This window comes from Mandrillus leucophaeus, unplaced genomic scaffold, assembly GCF_000951045.1.
Source record: "Mandrillus leucophaeus isolate KB7577 unplaced genomic scaffold, Mleu.le_1.0 Scaffold250, whole genome shotgun sequence".
In the NCBI taxonomy this organism is placed as follows: Eukaryota; Metazoa; Chordata; class Mammalia; order Primates; family Cercopithecidae; genus Mandrillus; species Mandrillus leucophaeus.
Window position 1 is genome coordinate 1,378,072 of NW_012102588.1, and position 16,235 is coordinate 1,394,306.

Consider the following 16,235-nt stretch of genomic DNA (forward strand, 5'->3'; position numbering starts at 1 on the left):
TGGCCAGCTGGGCTTTGATGGCCTCTTTCAGCATTTCCCACACTTCTGCTATATCCCAACAACCAAAGACCTCCAGCCGAACAGCTGCATTTTCCTTAACCAATTTTTTTCTTTTTTGAGACAGGGTCTCCCTGTGTTGCCCAGGCTGGAGTGTACAGTCATAGCTCACTGTAACCTCCAACTCTTGGGCTCAAGTGATCCTCCTGCTTCAGCCTCCTGAACAGCAAGGACTACAGGTGTGTACCACTAAACCTGGCTAATTTTAAAGTTTGTTTTTTTTTTTTTTGTAGAGACGAGGTCTTACTATGTTGCCCAGGTTTGTCTCAAATTTCTGGCCTCAAGTGATCCTCTTGCCTCAGCCTCCCAAAGCACTGGGAATACAGGCATGAGCCACTGTGCCCAGCCTCTTATCCAGTTTTTAACTCCTCTCCTCTTCCTAAGTAGAAGGGGAGGGAGGGAGAAAATGGGAAAAAAACAAACTGGCCAGAAAGAGAAAGGAGCGGAATCAATGGAAACAATGATTCTCCTACGGAGTATTTTAAATCCTGAGCTATGCCAGACTAAGTTACCTGTGTTAATATTTTATTATTACATTATTAAATTGACAACATAACTGCATAGTAATCATGACTAGCCACTACTGAGAGTTTGCTATGTGCCGGGAAGTAGCCTAGACAGTCTGACCAACTTGATCTTACTTATTCCTTACCACAACACTATGACACAAGTACTATTATTTTTCATTTCACAGAAGAAGAACTGGATGATCGGAGAGGTAAAGTTCCACATCCCACAGCCAGTAAATGGCAAAGTGCAGTCACAGATGTCAGGATGCTGGACTCCAAAGTCCTGGCTGTTCGTCCTGTTCAGGGAACTCCCCTCCTCAACAGGAGGCAACAGCTAGCTCAGGCTGTCCAGTCAATGCACCATTCACACAGGATTTCCCTCCTTGCAAGTGTTCTTCTCAAGAATAGGCCCCCTCACTGACCCTGTCCCTTTCATCACTTCATTGTCTTTTTTCTAACCTCTCTGCTCGGTGCTCCATGTCCCCTGGTTACAGGGGTAATGGATATCTCGGTGGTTTTTGCTAGATTTCCATGACCATTGTGGTCTGTCTCTATTTCCCAACACTTCTCAGCCTTTTAATTCTCTCCTCATTATTGAAGCCAGCATGGAGCAATTTTTCAAAACATCCAATTAGCAAGTGCACAGAAGGAACTGGGTCCATAATTAATTAATGATTCTAAGATGCAACAAAGCAAAAGCAAAGCCAAGGACGTGGAAGGCACCAAAAACTGAAACTGCATGAGGAAGATGTTCACATTCAGGATCCCTCCCTGGGAAGGACAAAGAATTAAACAATGTGCTCACTGATTCAAATCCCTAAAGCACCTCCACATGTCCTGGAATTGAAAAGACATCAATCACTGGGTGACAGTCCCAAGTGGAACATCTTTCCCCTCCACGATGAATGACTGCCTCTGTTGTAGTGGTGAACTGATTCTTTCTCTATTGTTTTTACGAGAGAAGCTTGGCCCCTCTTTCGTCTCAAAATTGTTCAACTCCTTTAGTGACAGTCTTTCTAGCTAGATGGTCTAGCCTCTGGGATTTCTTGCTCTTCCCCAAGCAGAAGTCAAGTTAATATACCAGGATTTAAGAGATCAAGCTAGGATGACTGTGGAGACAGAAAAAGGGAAAATACTAGAGAAATGCCCGGATTCTCAGATGTACAGTTGCTATTCTAATTTGGAGAAGAAAGGAGGGCTTGGATGGAAGTCTACCCAGATCAAATTCTCGCAGACATCAACTCATTCTCCAACACACAGGGTGAAGTGTAAATGACAAGGGAGTGCTGGCACAGTTATTAGTCAAATTGCTGTCTTTTCATTAGGAGGAAATAGGGATTATGTTTGCTTTTGATTATTATGAACAGTAGTTGCTGCCTGAAAGACTAGAGACAACAAAACAAATAGCCTGAACAGTATTATAACAAGTTCCTGCATCTCACAGGACATCATGATATACTTGCCGTTAGTGAAAATTAGAAGACGTACATAAACCATGACAGTTGTAGGAATCCTTTACTACTTTTTCTTACCTGCAGCCTAATTTCCTTTTGGTTCTACATTGTGCTAATGCCAGCGTTCAGGACTTATCTCCGTACTTAAGGGAGCATATCTAAACCCACTCTGCCAAGCCACAGACTAAGCATTTTGCTTAATACCATGGCAATGGATACAAGCAAAGTTAGATGAGAAGGAAAATAAAATGTCACAGGACATTTACAAGACATAGTACTTATTGCTGCTGCTGCTCGAAACAAGTAATAGTAAATACTATTATGCATGTTGCTAAGCAATCTCACATTTTCAGTCCTTAATAACTGCATTAGTAACACAAGATGGGACAAACTACATTTTGACATCAATGAGACATTTTGCCTTCTTTGAATAATCAGCCTAAGCAACTGATGACTTCCAGCACAAAGCAAAAGTGGTTATCTTTTCTCCCCCGGCTAGGATATGTATGAGAGCTCCGTGGTAAATTTCCTATTGGAAAGACTAAGGGTTCTCTCTGCTAACCCATTCCCCCACCAAGTCTTCAAGTCTTAAGTAAAAAATAAATGAATTAATAAATAAGTAACATTCTTTCCCTGAAATGTCTCCTCTCAGCTATTGTATATGCGTATGTAGCAAGTGCTAGAAAACTGTGAATTTTAAATACAGTTAAAGATTTGAAGTAAAATGCATCTACAAATATATATCCTTCAGATTCAAAGATAATACTGATTTGAAGGATCTTATGTGAAGATAATCAACATTGCAGCAGTCCCAGATTCTGTATTAATGACAACCCTCTGGTTTACAGATACTAGAAGGTTGCTTAGGGTGAGTTGATAACTAATGACTTCTTGTCCCTCTCCCTATGTTACCCAGAATTCCCTGATTACCCAGAATTCCCAGTTACCCAGCATTCCCCTATTATCCAGCATTCCTAGTTACCCAGCATTCTCTTGTTACCCAGAATTCCTAATTACCCAGCATTCCCCCATTTATCCAGCATTCCTGGCTACCCAGCATTCCCCAGTCATTCTGCATTTCTCAGCTACTACATAAGCATTAGTCAGAAATAGTCTGCAAGAAAATAACCTTTTCAACAGGATTTTACCAATGGAATTCTGGAAGCTTCCATCTCATTAGAGGAACAGTATTGCATAAAAGATACTATGTATGAATATTATAACACAGACCCTGGAGGCAGACTCCCTAGGAGGAATCCTGATTACACAATTTCCCATTTAAGTGACTTTGGGCAAATTAATGTCTTTGTGTCCCTTTTTTTCCTCACCTGTTACTGCAATGATTAAATAAGTTGATATATATAAAGTATTTAGAGCAGTGCCTCCTTCTGGCTCTGGGGAAGAGCTGTTTGAACACCTCTCCATTAAAACAAGCAAATACTGCAGTTAGTAAAGGAGAAAGCTGACTCCAGAATGTATCTTTAGGATCTGTATTTGTTGCTTTTATATTTCAGAGGAAGCCACTGATCTAATGAAGCTAGAAAATGCTAAATTTTGAACTCCTATAACATCAAACTGTTACTAATTATGGTTCTGGGTATATGCCATATGTTTCCCAGAAATAACAAATGTTCCACGGAAAAGTCAGTGGCCAAGGGTGGGAAAAACATATAGTAAATGTCCTTGTTTTTCTTGGCTGTTAACATTAATATAATGAAACATTCAGTGAAAACTATGAACATTCAACTGCAACTTCCTACCAATTCAGAAGACATTCTTGAACTACTGAAAGTGAGAGTTGTTATGTTCAAATAGCGTTGTCAAGTAATTTATTAAGAATCTTACATTTTAAACTTTGAAAAATGTTACTCTGCCCCATAGAAATTACACTGGTAGATGCTAAACTAATTCCATGTGATTCTCATTTTCAGAAATACAATTTTAGACTGTTCAAGAGTTTCAGTATTTCTCCTTGAGCTGCATAATAGAAAGCCATTTTGGTTTTAAATATAATTTTGTTTTTTACAGGGGTTCCCTTGTACAAGGAACACATTTCTCCCATACAGTCTTGCTATTTAAGAGGCTAATTGTTTTAGATTTCTTTTAAGCTTCCTTTATTTTACTTAAGTGAACTTGAAGTAAGTGAATTTTTACAACTATCTAGTGAAAGAAAATTAAATTATTGATCAAGTGATCTTTATAAGGAGGTCATACCAGCACCAGGAGGCTAAGATTATGTTTTCTTTTAGTAGATTTTACATTAAAGAGCATGTATTTTAAAAATAAATCAGCCTGATAGTCCCATTTATTCTTATTTTCTGTTATAAGTAAAGGATGATGATCCTATAGGTGTTAAAAAGTGATCAAGATCTAATCCAAGCTACTTTGGAGGCAGGAACTGCTACTGACAGAACCTCTGCATGTAATCAATGTGCTGTTATGTGAAAGTCAATGCCATGTCCTAGAATTATGATGATGAAAAAAAGCAGCCCTAGGTTCTGTCCTCATGGAGCTTAGAGTCTAAGACAGCACTGCTTAAAATGTGGTCTATAGACCAGTCTTATCAGACTTCAATAAGGCAAATACAGATACTGCAAGTAGTTGTCAATAATTTTTTATAGCAGCTGGATATTGCTGCAGCATCCAAATGTGTAATCAAGTGAACTCATCTCATTGAATGGGGTATGGAATGGTTTGGAGATTGCCAAACTTGCATGGTGAGTTTCCTGTGGTAGATTCTAAGTACTGGTAGTCACAGACAGAAGGACACCTATTGATTTGTGATGAATTGGAAAGTTTTTCAAAAATTGAATTCTCTCCCAGATAGCATGAAAAGCACTACTCTAGTGCTTTCAAAGCATTATACAAAAAAAAAAAAAAAGAGAGAGAGAGTTTAATTCCAACTAAGAAAATTTGAGAATATTTTGTCAAATAAATGATTCTTAAGAATGGATTAGAATTTGAGGGGTAGAAATCACAACATGAGAAGGGCTATGGAGGCAGAAAAGTGCAAAGATTACCTGGGCTACCTCCTTCATTATGGCTGGAATATGATATGGGGACAAGGCATATATATATATATATATATATATATATATATATATAAATAAATAAAGGGAGGTAATGGAGATAAATGTGAAAAGATGGATTGAAGCCAGTTACTAGAGGGCCTCGAATGTCATGAAAAGGAGTTAGAATTTTATTTTTGAGATAATCAGAAATCCTTAATATTTCTGAACAGCATCATGACACAAAAGAAGCTCTATTTTTTCCAAATAATATTGGCTCATTTGAACTATATGTGACACTTTAAGGCAGGAAGCTTTTAAGTGAGGTGAACAATAACAGTAAAAAGGAATTTCACTTTCATAAAACCACCTAACAAAATAAATATCTATTAAAGTAAAAAAATACAAATAAAAAGGAATTTTATTTAAAAATAATCTCTTTAATGGTGTCATATATTACTACATGTCTAAGTACATTTTTGCAATTTGAAGTCTTCCCTGCACCACAGCACAGTAAAACACCACTTTAGAAGATCTAATCATGTATGATTGAAGTAATTTTGAAATACCATTTCTTAGCTTTACAGTGACAGAACACATTCTTCCCATTTTCAGAAACTTTGATTAAGCCACAGATAATATGGGAACATTAACCAGTATACTATTATAATAAATTACACTAAAATGTCAAACACCATCACCAAAGGACACAAGAGCAGCCCTTTTTTTCTCTCTGTTATTCTCAGCTTCCTATAAAACTAGAATTGATTTCATTAAATGTTCCTCATTTATGTCTCATTTAAGTTTTGTATCAAGGCACCAAAAGGCTCTTAATTCTTGCAGTTGACTGAAGTGGAGTCTTTGTGGCATTAAGACTCTCATAAACGTATCTTCTTCAGAAACAGCTGAACCACTAAGTAAGATTTAAACTTTGAGGGTAAAATTTTCTAAGGTTTTAACAAATGAAATGAGACTCCCAGAAAAACGTATTATCACATTAGAATTTCACACACTTGGCTGAGTAACTATCTAATTATTTCATCTTATAATTCTGGTTTGATAATATCATCTTCAATGTGGATGTGAGAATTACAGAACTATAAAGATACTATCCTGTTACACTGAAAGCTATACACTTAGAATAGCACACATTTGTGATACAACTACAATACAAGGCTAAAACAGAGCAGTGTGAGTCATTGATCAGGATGCACTAAAGCAGGGGTGCTCAACTAAGGGTGATATTTGCCCTTCCCAGGAGATACCTGGCAATGTCTTCAGATGGTTGTCATGACTGGGGCATATACTACTGGCACCAGGATACTGATACTGCATACTGCAATACATCCTATAATGTGCAGGACACTCCCTTCCAGAAGAATTATCTGGTTCAAAATGACAATAGTGCTATGTTGAAAAAACTTGTACTAAAGGATCACATTAACAACATGTCCATCATTCCTCCCAGTTCTAAGATTCCTGGCATATGCTATGGTCTGAAAGTTTGTGTCTGCCTCCCTCCCCAAATTCATATGTTGGAGTCCTAACCCCCAAGGTGATTATATTAGGAGGTAGAGTTTGGGGCAGGTGATTAGGACATGAGGGTGGATTTAGTGTCCTTATAAAAGAGACCCCGGGGTCTCTTTTCCCCTTCCACCATGGGAGGATACAGTGAGAAGGCACCATCTATGAACCAGGAAATAGGACCTCAACAGACACCGAATCTGCCAGCAACTTGATCTTGGTCTTCCCAACCTCAAGAACTGTAGGAAATAAATTTCTGTTGTTTATAAGCCACCCAGTTTATGATATTTTGTTACAGCAGCCTAAACAGACTAAGACAGCATATACAGATATAATCACTTTGATTCATACAGTAGGAAAGTCAGAAACAAGGAGGTTCCTGAAGATTAAAACAGATAATTATTATGTCTCCCTTTGATATAATGAACTACTTATATCAAACCCTCTGCCTTTTGCAAACAAGACCTGAAGGTAATCCTCACCGGTGCCCTGGTGTAATTCCACTGATGTCAGTAATACTCCCTATGTAGCTATGCAAACATTGCATCAAGAAGTCTTCCAGCAGACCTTTGTAAAAGACAGGCACAGTTGAAAACCTCAAATAAGGTTCCAGGCATGTATCGTTTTCTGTGTTGTAAGTCAGTAATGGCTTTAAGAAGCAATATGAAATAAGAACTTTTGAGAATGTGGGAGAGAAATCCCTCTCCTTAACTGTGTACATTGATTCTAAGATGTGAACCTTTTCTAGACATGCTAAATGTGCAAAATGTATAAAGCATATTAAATATATAATAAGGTATCATAAGGCCTTTTGGTAAGAAAAAATAGAAAGAGGTCAGACACTTAGGGACGCCAACACAGAAGGATTGCTTAACACCATGAGTTCTAGACTAGCCTGGGCAACACAGTGACACACTCTGATTCGACAAAACATACAAAAATTAGCTGGGCATGGTGTTGTGCACTTGTAATCCCTGCTACTCAGGAGGCTGAGGCTTCAATAAGCCAAGATTGCATCACTGTACTCCAGCCTGGGCAACAGAGTGAGATCCCATTTCAAAAACAAATGAAGAAAATAAAACCAAAGAAATAGACTCTGAAATGCTCTCCCTCTCAGCTCCTTCTCCATCAGTGTTAGACTTGGTGAGTTTCATTTAAGTCTTCGTATTGCTCCCTTCCTCCTCCCTCACCACTCCAGAATGAGGCACAGGGAGGACAATGGGATCACTATTGTCTCAGAAACAAGAATAAATTAATACAAAGCCTGGTTTCCTTCTCTTGAAATTTCTCCAAAGTCTTTGACTGTGAATTGGGTACTCTGAAGGACATCTGTCCTGAACATCTCTTAGGACTTCTAGAGCATATGTCTTTATTTAACTAAACAGAAGAATAACCACACTTACATGCAATACAATTTATACTTGAAATCGTTTTTAAATTGTATCTAAAGACCTACACTACTTACTTATAAGCAAAAACTTAGTATAAAACCTATATATTGCTTATTGGCATATTGTCTGCCTGTTCCACTAGAATTTCAGATCCACGGCAATAGGGATTTTTGTCTTGGGTATATTGGCTGGGTGAGTAAATGAATATCTTCTCCCTATCAGCAGAGTCATTATACAATTGCAAACTCCTTTTATTTTTACAGAAGACCACAGGACTCATTTCCTGTTAGAAACTACTCATGTTAGTTCAATTATTCATTCTCTACAAAGTCTTTCATGACTTGGCTCCTGCCACCTCTCTAGCTTTCCCCCATAGGATGCCCACCTAGGTCTCCAGCAACAGTAGCTTTGGCTCAATTCTTAGTAAGCTCCATGCTCCCTTCTACCTTAGAACCTCTGCTCTGGCCATTCTTCTGGCCATCTCCCACACCTTCAGATTTCTGCCTTCCCTGATCCCCACTGAGACTAGATGTGGTACCTGCATTTTATAGTCTCATAGTTACTTGTTTTTGCTGTTGTTGTTTTCTATCATAGTACTTAACACATTTGTAAAATGTATTTGTGTGATTATTTGATTAACTTTGCTCCCAACCCCACTCTTCTCAGCTGTATGCCTTCCTGTCCCTATTAATATCCTGCCATCTAACACAGTGCCTGTCACACAGCAAGTGCTCAATACATAGTCATTGAACAAATAAATGAGTTACGTTTCTAGAAACATAATCTGTTACCAAATATGTAAGTCCATGTTACACCATATCATTCTTCCCTAGGGCTCAAGTTAGTAGGTACTTAGTCAACATTTGTTGGTTAATTGAAATCATCATCCATCTCCAGCAAACACCATTCTCGTATGTCTATATGACACTAAAAAATTTGTTGCAAAATTGCTGGAAAAGAAACCACTCTCTTTCTATTTTTTTCTACATACTAATACAAAAGGAGTTTGTTTTTGTTTTTGTTTTTCGACGAATTTATTAGCTGTTTTGGAATTAAGAACACGACTAGATGGAAAATAGTTGGCAGGGAATCAATTACTCGACTGATGAGTATTTGTCTCTGTGGCTATATTTGAAAACATCTGGAAGCACACTTTCATTATCCTCTGAATATTTGGTGTCTCGTGCTCTCAGCCTCTGAGATAATCTCTCTCCATATTATTCCTAAATGAAAGGTATTCTGTTGACAAAATCAATGTTTTTTGACAGAGGGGAATTTGTGGGACATTGAAAATACAGAAGAATGAACTCCTAAGCTAAAAGGGCTAAAACAGCTTTCATTCTTTTAAGAGGAGAAGCAAAGAAGTCTTTAGTTTAGAAAACCACAGAAAAATGAAATTCCATGTAACATCCTATAAGTAAGAAGCTAGTCACATAAGGAGCCTTGGGAAGAGTACAGATTTCCTGGGGACCTGGACAAACCATCCTGGCTTAAGCAGGCTAAAGAGAGATATCCAAACAACAGGAAATCAGTAATAATTGTAAATCTAGAGTCTATTCATATACCTTGCTTTCAAATAATTTATTTACATGTATTCCTCCCATCTATGGTTATCTGGACTTCTGCCACTAAGCAATTTTTACTAAAGTGTCTGAAATTCTTGAACAAAATCCCAAAAAGCCCAGGAAATTTGGGCAGTATTTGCTAAGTCAGGCCATTCTTATGGAAAGCACCTGTTAGGAAGTTTAACCTCTATTGAAGAGGTCATCCTCTTCCCTGCCTGCCCACTACTCTCTCGAGCCCACTAATAGTCAAGCAGGGAGTGGCTTCTTCACTGCCCCAAGAGCTTTTCTGTCAATTTCTCGTCCAAATCATCCTCGTTTGTGTCTGGCAGATGCTGCAAACCTGCAGCATGAACTCTCGCAGTCTCCCTTTGCTCCATGTGAATGAGAGATGAAGTCTAGCTTATTTGGAGCTCACTCTAGCAAGGAATTACCTGCCCCTGAGACAATAAACACAGAGAAGGACCCAGGTGCTGCAGGAGGGATAAAAATGACTAGAAGCCAATAGCATCATATTGATTATCCACACCTCCATGCCAAGGGGAAGTGTTCTTATCTTAAATCCTACTCAAGCTTTACTGTCTTCAGGCAAAAACACACATTTTCCTGTTATGCTTTAGCTTGATGTCAGAAAGAACCAAGGAACTAAAGCAATGGCGACTGCCATGTCTCAGGTTGTGATATCCATAAATAGTTCAACCAAATTATCTCAAGAAGAAGGAGCTTCCCAGACCGCATGATCATTACTAGTTACAATGCACAGCTCTACCTTGGCCTCCAGGAGAAATGCAATAGGGCTGAGACTTAGTTCTCAATGCCATGAGGAAAGAAAAAACATTAGATTTTGCTTAACGTGACTTCAAATATTTCATTACTCTTCTATAGATCTCATTAGAAGGGCTGGACTACCAAATTTGGAATAAAAACTTTTCACTTTCACTTTCTTATTACATCTAGGTGAGCCATGTTGCTCAGGTAGTAATTAAACCATAGAGACTTAATGGGTGAAAAGGAAGTGGGATAAAAAGAGCTAAGTCTACTCAAGTTTCATTTGATATCAGTGTATCTGTCCTACCCCCATTTATTTTATTTTCTTCATTTGTTCCTCATACACAACTGTTTGACCAAATAAATATCAGATTAATCTTCATGACTTTTTTCCAAACAGGCACAAAACATATTACTGAGGTCTAAGCCATATGACTTTGCCTGCAATTCTTCACTAGCTCTTGTCTGGGGCCATTAACTTAGTTTGAAAAGTTTCCAAGAAATTCAGTAGATTTCCTTTCCTGAAAAGCCAATTTCCTAACTGTTCAATGAGATGGCTTTTGAGACTCATATCAACAAATTAGGAAAGTAATAATGTTCCTCTTCTAACAGGAAATTCACTATTGCTGGTGTTGCTGCCCTAATTATACTATAATAGAATTTCAAAAGAATCTTTTTTGAATTAGAAAACATCCCATCTACTTGCTGCATAATATCCTCTTCAATCCTCTATACTAAATGAGTCCATTTGGAAAGTAAGGAGGGGTATAAATTACCTTTTTTCCAGGAACCAACAAGCCAGGTTTTTTACTCCATTATCATAGGTTCTGTTTTGTTTTACTAAATGTCTTACACTTAAATAAGGTTTCTGTTTAATCAGTCATTAAAAAAGAGAACAGATTTTTTTTTTTAATTAAAATGGGTGCATAGCTTTCTTTTCAGTAACATACACATTCCTCAAGAGTTAAAAATGGAAATGGCTACCCCATGACAAAGCTTATTTTTCTACTTAGCAAATACAAATATATAAACACACAGAAACCTACCTAGGATACAGTTTTGCATTCTGAATCATAATATACACAATTTAACCCTTTCAAGAGATTAAAAAACTAACTCACAGTATGCAGTCACTCAATGCCTGGGATCTCGGGGCCTTCCTCAGTATGGCGACAGATTTTAACACCAGGAGATCAGATGCCCTGCAACCGAGATCACTCATAATTAGTGAATATTGTACTTGAACATTTGACAGCTCTGTAAAAGTTTTGGTGAGACTGTCACTTTTATTTCTTTTGTAGTTGCCTTCACAAACAGGAAACAGGAAATACAACTCCAAGAACACTGATGTATATTAGCCTAATTGGTTTTTGGTTCAAAGTACCCAGGAATGAGTCTTGTAACTCAGGGGTAACAGGCACAGTCCCCAGAGTAGGAATCAGCTCTGAGCATCTCACTATCAACTCCTCTGGACGGATGCTATGCAGACAATTTATTACAGGGAGAAACAGGCATGCTGAGTAACATTCAGGCCTTATGGCCTTAATTCAGGAAGGATTATAAACAGTAGAATAAACTAACTTAAATATAAATATATACATATACACATATATTAAATACTATATTATTTAAATATATTTCAATTATTTAAAAGAATAAATAATATGTTAAAGTAATGTAATATATATAATTTTTCCTGGAATATATATAGAAACTATCACTCAGGAATCATTTGGTTACGAGTAACAGAAAACCCAGCTCAAACTCACTTATACAAATAAATAACAAAATAAGGAAATATTTGGTTCATTGAGGTGGGGAAAAATCCCAGAAGTAAGAGTGGTTTTAGGAAACCACAAGTTTGTTGTATCATTTGATTCTAGGCAATTCTCTTGGTACAGGTATTCTTTGTGAATTGGCTTCACCCTCAGGCTGTTCCCCTTCTGGTGCAATAAAAATGGTTGTAGCAGTTCAAGATCACATATCTATCATCCCAGAGGATAGTGTCAGCGTCATGGCAGTCCCAATGAAAGTTCTGAGGTCATTCTGATGGCCCGTTGCGGAATCGGCCACTGTATTTTGGGGTCTTATATGTCAAATGGCTTAAACTAGTCAAGGCTTATTCCTGGTGGTAAGAGTAGGGTCAATCCAAACAAACATCACATAGAGAGACATTGGGGGTACTTAGAGGAAAGGGAAAGTGGGAAGGGCATCAGCAAACGTCCACCACAACAGTGCTTCACAATAATCTGAAGACTGATATTTGAGGATGTCTTTGTATAAAAATCCTAGTACTCAGGTTATCTGCAGATGTCCGAAAGAGAATGAGTGGAAGTTCAATAGATATTGATGACCCAAGGCTCTATATTTAGCTGGATTTTCTTTTTTTCTTTTTTTTTTTTTTTTTTTGCAGAGTTAGGGAGACAGAGTTTCACTCTGTCACCCAAATGGGAGTGCAGTAGAGCAATAATAGCTCAGTGTAACCTCAAACTTCTATGCTCGAGAAATCCTCCTGCCTCAGCCTCCAGAATAGCTGGGACTACAGGGATGCCCCAACATGCCTGGCTAACTTTTTTTTTTTTTAATAGAGATAAGGGCTCGCTCTGTTGCCCAGGCTGGTCTCAAACTCCTCAAGTGATCCTACCACCTCAGTGTCTCAAAGTGCTGAGATTACAGGCATGAACCACCACACCCAGCCTGAACTTTCCATCGACATTGGATTTGCTCTCTGAGAAAATAGTTCAGAATATTTCCACTCTGTTTATCAAGTGCATTTTACAGTGTATGAAGCACTCTTACCTTTGATCTTCTATTTTGCCATGAAAACAACTCTGTCAGCAGTGGACAGGCATCCCTACTGGAAGCTTAGACAGTGGGGCAGACACTGCCAGTTGCCTATCCAATCACAAGTCTACCGTTTTCCCTTACAGAATCTTGATTTTGTCCAGGGCAGGAATTTGCTGTGTTAAGATTCAGCTAAGAATGGTGGTCAGGTGGAACAATTTTGGTTCTGGAGATGCAAACAAGCCGAAGTTACTAGGTAGGGCTCCTGGAAAAGTGCTTTCAAAGGACACTGGCATTCACTTTTTGTTCTTTGCCCTTCCTCTTCCTCATGCCTGCAACTCTGATGCAAAGCTGGAGGAAGAGCTATCTCTTGCAGTCATGAAGTCACAAGCATGAAAACAAAAGCCACATGCTGTGAATGAAGCCTAAACTGAAAGAAGGAGCCACTGCACTGGGCCTGGCTTGCCTACTTCCAGGCTGTTATATGAGAAAAAGTAAATCCTATTTGGTTAAGCCACTGTAGAAGGATTCTTGTTACAGGCCACTGCACATAATCCTAACTGATACAAAGAGGTTTCTCAACCAGGTGATGACAGATCAAGGCTTAAACACAAGTCTTCTGACTCCCTGTCCAGTGATATTTCTAATAAATTGCATTACCTCTTTAAAAGCAGAACCCATACTCTGAATGCTATACAAACAGGCATTTTAAATGTATGCTTTTTTTCCCCCCAACAAATAGCTTATTTAAATGATCTGAGACATAGCTTAAATGGTGACAGGGGATTCATTGCTTTTTGTTTGTTTTACTTTTTAACGTGAGGCACTCAAACATTTGCAAAAGTTCTAAAGCAAGAATGCCTTGGCTACAGCAAAGAAAAGCTAGGTCATTTTACCAAAATTTATTTCAAGGCTACCTAAGGAAGAATTAGCCAGCTTCCCACATCTTGTGGATGAGGGTTTTCTTCCTTGATTTTCTCATCCACTCAGCTATTACAAAATAACAGGGTTCTTATTAAGTGTGGAATAACTGAGCCAAAAGTAAAGGAGGAACCATACCCAAAGAGTAATTCCAGAGGAATTAAAGATTTAGTTGTAAAAAGCAAAAGGTTTAAACTTTTAGAAGAAAACATAAGGAAACATCTTTCTGATCTTAAAATGGGAGATAAGTTCTTAAGGCACAAAAGTGTTAACCATAAAAGGAAGGCAAAGTTGGTAAATTCACAACTGTAATATGAAGAGCTTGCATTTATCCAAAGGTACAATGAAGAAAGCAAAAACATAAGCCAACATGTGAGACAAGTTTGCAACACTTGAAATGAACAAAAGACCAGTATTCAGGTTATATAAACATATGTTATACATCAGTCATAAAAAGACAACACAATAGAAAAAGAATGAGCAGCAGATCTGACAGGCACATCACAGAAGAGAAAAACATGAATGGTGAATGGATGTAGGAAAAGATGAGCAACCTCATCTTTAATTAAGAAAATGCAAATTAAACTGCTAGTGGGGGTAGAAATTGATATAACCACTTGGAACAATTTAACCTTGTCTTATGAAGTTGAATGCTCTCCTACCCTCCATCTGAGCAAATCACTCCTATGTACATTCTCTAGTGCTATGGTTTGAATGACAGTGTCCCCTCCAAAATTTATATTAAAACTTAATCCCCAATGCAACAGTGTTGAGAGATATGGCCTTGGGGGTGGTGATTAAGTCATGAGGGCTCCACCCTCACAAATGGGATTAGCACACTTATAAAAGGGCTCCAGGTTGAAGGGAGTGCCCTCTTTCCCTTCTGCCCTTCCGCCATGTTGAGGACACAGCATGTATCCCCTCCTGAGGTGGCAACACTCTTGGAAGCACAGACTAGGCTTCAGGAGACACCAAACTTCCTGAACCTTGATCTTGGACTTCCCAGCCTCCAGAATGGTGAGAGATAAATTTCTATTAGTTATAAATCACCCAGTCTCAGTTATTTAGTTATAGCAGTACAGACAGACTGAGACATCCAGAGAAACTTTTGCACACTTCCCAGAAGACATGCATAAACATGTCTTTTTCGAAACAGCAAAAAGCTAGATTTAACACAAATGTCCATTAACAGGAGAACAAGGAAATAACTTAAGTGATAGTCATTAAATGGAATATTAGATAACATGGAATATCGATAAACCACAGCAGCATGCAATGGCTTGGGTACACCTTAGAAACATAATGAATGAATGAAAGCAAGTAACAGCCAACTACATAGAAATGGTATCTTTTTCACATATAAATAATTATGCCCAAGAATACCAAGAATGAACAATATTTGTGTTGAGGCAAACCCATATGTAATTTTTTTTTACAGTTTCATATTATTTTATCACACATGTACATCCATGTTACCATCACTACAATCAAGATACAGAAGTGTTCTATCACCACACTGAACTCCATCCTACTACCACTTTATAGTTATACTCACCCCTTGGGCCCCCATTCCTCATCTTTGACAATCACTAATCTGTTCTCCATCTTTATAATTTTGTCATTCCTATAATATTAATAAATAGAATCATGTAGTATGTGACCTTTGGATATTGTTTTTTTTTTTTTTTCACTCAGCATAATGTCCTTTAAATTCATCTAAGTTGTTGCATGTATCAGTGGTGTTTGTTTCTTTTCATTGCTGAGTAGTATTCCATAGTATGACAGTAGTACAGTCTGCTTAACCACTTACCTATTATAGGACATTTTGTTTTGTTTCCAGTTTTGGGCTATTAAAAATAAAGCTGCTAGGAACAATTATGTACAGACTTTGTGTAGATAAAGTTTTAATTTATCTGGAACAAGTGTCCAGGAGAGTGATTCTGGGTCACATAGTAAATGTATGTTTAGTTTTAAAGAAACCACCAAACTATTTTCCAGAGTGACTCTAGCATTTTATCCTCCAGCATGGTATGGTAATTCCATTTTTTTGCATCCTCACCAGCATTTGACATTGATACGGTTTGACTATGTCCCACCCCAAATCTCATCTAGAATTGTAGTTCCCGTAATTTCCATGTGTCGTAGGAGAGACCAGGTGGAAACAATCGAATCACGGGGGAGGTTCCCCCAACCAGTTCTCATGATAATGAGTGAGTTCTCACGAGATATGATGGTTTTATCAGGGGCTTCCCCCTTC

General features: G+C 38.0%; 1 protein-coding gene across 3 annotated transcripts in view; it reads right to left on the reverse strand.

Annotated features, from left to right (window-relative positions):
* The window catches only part of NCALD (neurocalcin delta), a 439,835-nt gene that overhangs the window by 194,753 nt on the left and 228,847 nt on the right, over positions 1–16,235 (reverse strand). The gene's annotated exons all lie outside the window — the stretch shown is intronic.